Here is a 5,244-nt window from a genome sequence, read left to right as displayed (position 1 = left end):
TTGGTAGATTTTCATGCTTCCTTTGATTTAATCAACCATAGATGAATTAATGCAATTTCATGAGGTTTTATGCTATAATTGTCACATATTATGAAAGAATGAATATCTCATGATTTTGAGCATAGCTTTGATGTGTTTGATTGATTAATGATAGGTGAAGAAAGCTTGGAGAAAGGTTGAAGCAAGAAGGAATGGCTAGGAGGAAGAGAGAACAAAAAGTTTGAGCAAAAGTTTGCCTCAAACTTTAGCTCAAACTTTTGGGTTAATTGAAAACGAACCAGGGAGCAAAAAGCTGGAGCAAAAGTTTGCCTCAAACTTTTGTGCAAACTTTTGGGCAAAAAGCTGGAGCAAAAGTTTGCCTCAAACTTTTGGGCAAACTTTTGGGCAAAAAGCTGGAGCAAAAGTTTGCCTCAAACTTTTTGGCAAACTTTTGGCATCACAAATCAACACCCTGGAGAGCAAAAGTTTGCGCCAACATTTGCCTCAAACTTTTTGGCAAACGTTGCCACATGAACAACCCACCCTGGAGAGCAAAAGTTTGCGCCAACGTTTGCCTCTAACTTTTTGGCAAACGTTGGCGGCATGAGTGTGCAAGGGGAGGCCAACGTTGGAGCAAAAGTTTGACCCCAAACTTTTGCCCAAACGTTGGTATCAGCAAAAGAGGGTGGCTGATGTGAAAAGTTTGAGTAAAAGTTTGCCTCAAACTTTTACTCAAACTTTTACTCAAGCTTTCATGATTCCAAACCCGGTTCAATTCGGTTCTTCTCCAAACTCCAAGAGCAATCAACCAAGGCCTCTATCAACCCAATTCCATCAAGAGCAAAGGCCCAATTGAAGGCTTGAAGACCATTTGAAGAAAGTGTATAAATAGTATAGGATTTAAGTTTTCGGGGAGCTTTCTTTTCGGTTTTGAGTAGTACACTTAGTAGAGAGCTCATTTTACATTTCTTGGCATTGTTGTTTTAATTCAAGAGAATTTGGGAGGAGAATTGATCTTTCTTCTTCCTTGTTCTTGCCCAGCACTCTTTACTTTCCTTGTCTTGGATCTTGGGTTGGAGAATTGAAGGAAATCTGTTTCAATCTCATCCTGAGATCTCTCTTTTTCTTTACTGCACAATTGAATTTAAATTTCTGTTAATTGCTTCTTCATCTACTTTCTCTGCAATTTACTTTCCCTTTGCAATTGTTCTTGTTGGATCTAGGAAGGCATTGAGATCTAGACTTGGTTATCTAGTCTCTTGGGTCCTGAGATCTAAATTCCAATTTTACATCCTCTGTTTAATGCTTTTCATGCTCATTTACAATTCTGTCTTTAGATCCGGTTCAATCCAAGTTATCTTCTACTCCTCTGCTTGTTGAATTTTACTTTTCCTTGTTTAATTTCTGCAAATCCAATTCCCAATTCCCTTTACAATCCAAGCCATTTACATTTCTTGCACTTTAAGATTCTGTAATTTACATTTCTTGCGTTCTAAGTTTCTGCCATTTAATTTCTTGTTCTTTAAGATTCAGCACTTTAAATTTTAGTTCTCTTTAATTTCATGCAATTTACCCATTCCCTTTACTTCTCATGCAATTTAAATTCTGCAAATCACAATTCACTCAACCAAATCTTGATTCGCTTGACTAAATCAACCACTAAACTAAAATTGCTCAATCCTTCAATCCCTGTGGGATCGACCTCACTCCCGTGAGTTATTATTACTTGATGCGACCCGGTGCACTTGCCGGTTAGTTTTGGGTGTTTTGGAGAAATTCGTTTTTCCACGAAAATACCCATCAAGTTTTTGGCGCCGTTGCCGGGATTGATTAGATTGACAATGATTAAGTGAAGTGGAGATCTAGATCAAGCACTTTTTCTTTTCTATTTCTTTAACTTTTGACTAACACGCTAACTGTTTGAATTTTTGCCTAAGCTAACTAATATTTCACTTCAGCCATGGATTGAAGTGTTATTGCTTTTCTGGTATTGTGTGATTCTTGTGTTTTGCTTGTATGTCAGATACAAGAAGAGAGATCCCTACCTTTCATGAAACTGATGAAAGAATCCTCCGAAGGCTAAGAAGAGAAGCAAGAGAAAAAAATGTTGCTGGAGAGGAAGAATCAGATGAAGAATATCATGAATTGGAGGAACACTCAACAAATCCAACAAATCCACCAGTGAGAATAGCCAACAACAATGGTCAACCCCAGAGGAGAGTCTTGGCTTCATATACATTTGCTAATCCAAGGCATTGTGGGAGTAACATCCTTACCCCAAATGTCGATGCAAATAACTTTGAATTGAAGCCCCAACTCATCACCTTGGTGCAGAACAATTGTTCTTATGGAGGAGGCCCCTTGGAAGATCCAAACCAGCACCTATCCACCTTCCTGAGGATATGTAACACAGTGAAGACCAATGGTGTACATCCTGACAGTTACAAATTGTTGTTGTTTCCATTTTCCCTGAGGAACAAAGCTACTCAATGGTTGGAGTCATTTCCAAGAGAAAGCATCAACAATTGGGAGGATCTAGTGAGAAAGTTCTTAGCAAAGTTTTATCCTCCTCAAAGGATCATCAGGCTCAAAACAGAGATTCAAACATTTACTCAGATGGATGGAGAGTCATTGTATGAAGCATGGGAGAGATACAAAGCTTTACTCAGGAAGTGTCCACCAGAGATGTTTAATGAATGGGATAAACTCCAAAATTTCTATGAAGGACTGACAATGAAAGCTCAAGAGGCACTTGACTATTCAGCAGGAGGCTCAATGCAACTCATGAAGACAGCTGAAGAAGCTCAGAACCTCATTGACATGGTGGCTAACAACCAATATTTCTTTGGCCATCAGAGACAACGCCAACCATCACTAAGGAAAGGAGTGTTAGAAATGGAAGGGGTGGACACCATCCTAGCTCAAAACAAGATAATGCAGCAGTAGATTCAAGAACAATTTGAGCAGATGGCTAAGAAGATTGATAGTTTACAAGTTGCAGCAGTGAATACAAGCCAACCATCAACCACATGGGGACAAAATGAAGAAAACCAAGAAAATCAGCAGCAGGAACAACCTCAATATGTGCACAACCAAGGCTCAGGCCAAAATGAGGTTTATGGTGACACCTACAATCCATCCTGGAAGAACCATCCAAATCTCAGATGGGGAGATAACCACACCCACAGCCAGCAACCGTGGCAGAAAAACTCAAACCAAAACAACTCAAGAAACACAACTTACTCAAACCACGACCAGCAAAACGCTAATAATAATCAATACAAGAAACCACAAAATACATATCAACCACCCCACCACAATCCACAAACTCATCAAAATAGCATTTCCGCACCAACATCTAACCCCCAAAACTACCACACTACCCCTACAAATAACTTCCAGCAACCACATTCCACCCCCATCATACCACCAATAGACCATCATGAAAATAGAATTTCAAGTCTTGAGGCAGCTATACAAGCAATTGCTCAGTCCACTCAAAGCTTGGTCAAAATGCAAGAGAGAAATGAAGCTACCATGAAGAGCCTTGAACGACAAGTGGGACAATTGGCCAAACAAGCTGAACGACCAACCAATGTTCTCCCAAGTGATACAATCTCCAATCCAAAGGACAAAGGAAAAGCTACAAAGTGGGAGGAGTGCAAAGCAATCATAGTGGGAAGTGAAAAGACTAGGGAGGAGGAAGCCATCAATTAAGAAGAACACAACAGAGAAGTTCCACAAGAAGAGACAGAAGAGAGAAGTGAAGAGGAGAGAAAGACCAAGAATGCAAAAAGCTCAAAGAAAGATGTGGACATCCTTGAAACACAGCTACAAGAGAAGAAGGAAGGGGTGAAGCCAGATGTCCCCAAACTTCCGTACCCTCAGAGGTTCAAAAAAGAAAACGAGGATAAGCAATACTCAAAATTCCTGGATATATTCAAGACTCTCAGCATCAATATTCCTTTCTTAGAAGCACTTGAACAGATGCCATTATATGCCAAATTTATGAAAGAAGTACTCACAAAGAAAAGATCCCTGAAGGAAGGACAAATTGTTGAGATGACAAAGGAATGTAATGCTATCCTCCAAAGAGAGTTGCCAGAGAAGAAAGATGATCCTGGGAGTTTTTACATACCTTGCACCATAGGAAACATAACAATTGAGAAGTCATTTTGTGACCTCGGTGTAGGTATAAACTTGATGCCTTTGTCTCTAATGAGAAAACTTCAAATTTCTGAGCTGAAGTCCACACGAATAGTTCTCCAAATGGCTGACAAATCCATTAAGCAAGCACTGGGAGTTGTGGAGAATGTGTTGGTAAAAGTGGGAAAATTCTTTCTCCCAGCTGATTTTGTCATCCTGGATATGGATGAAGACCCTAACACTCCCATCATCCTGGGGAGGCCTTTCCTGGCTACGGGCAGAGCATTGATAGATGTTGAAACAGGAGAATTGTTGTTAAGAGTGCATGATGAGCACCTAGCATTCCATGTTTTTAAAATCCTGCATGAGCCTACTCAAGAAGAAGATTGTATGAAGGATAAGGCCAAGGATCAAAGCTTGAAGGAGGCATTCAATGAGTTAACTCCAAGACTTCTACATCCATTCTTGAAAGAAGTAGAGATGGTACAACAGACCAAAGAAATCAAGGAGGAACTGGATCCAAAACCCCCAGATGAGAACCTCAACATTCCAGATAAAGAACCACCAAGGCATGAATCATCTCTTAAGAAAGAAGAGAAGAAGAAGAGGCCAAAAGGGTGGAAAAACAAGAAAATCTCCACTGAAGGCTTTTCACCAGGGGATAAAGTAATGTTAAACACCCAACCAATGAAGGTGTCCCCACAATCATCTGAATACTACACTGTAAACCGGGTCCTTTCACTTGAACACCTAGAGATCATCAAAAAGGAGACCGAAAGGAAGTTCACAGTAAGAGGAGAAAAGCTGAGGCACTATGATTTTCAACCCCCATGATCTAAGAGGATCGATGTCAAGCTAGTGACAATAAAAGAGCGCTTGTTGGGAGGCAACCCAACCTGAGGTAGTTTTCTTTTCATAGCCTTTTCAATAAAAATGTTGAATAATTGATATGCATTGCAAGGAGCTAAGTTTGGTATTGCACACCAAAACAATAGGGAGAATGAAGGATTCTAAGTTTGGTGTTCCACCAAAACCTCATTTAAAAGCACACCTTCACTTCCTGCACAACACTAGCTCCAAGCAATCAAACATGATTAGTCAACCATTTAACTGTTTTCT

Source organism: Arachis ipaensis, chromosome B2, assembly GCF_059453495.1.
Source record: "Arachis ipaensis isolate K30076 ecotype BB chromosome B2, ASM5945349v1, whole genome shotgun sequence".
Taxonomy (NCBI): domain Eukaryota; kingdom Viridiplantae; phylum Streptophyta; class Magnoliopsida; order Fabales; family Fabaceae; genus Arachis; species Arachis ipaensis.
Note: the sequence above shows the minus strand (reverse complement) of the source record.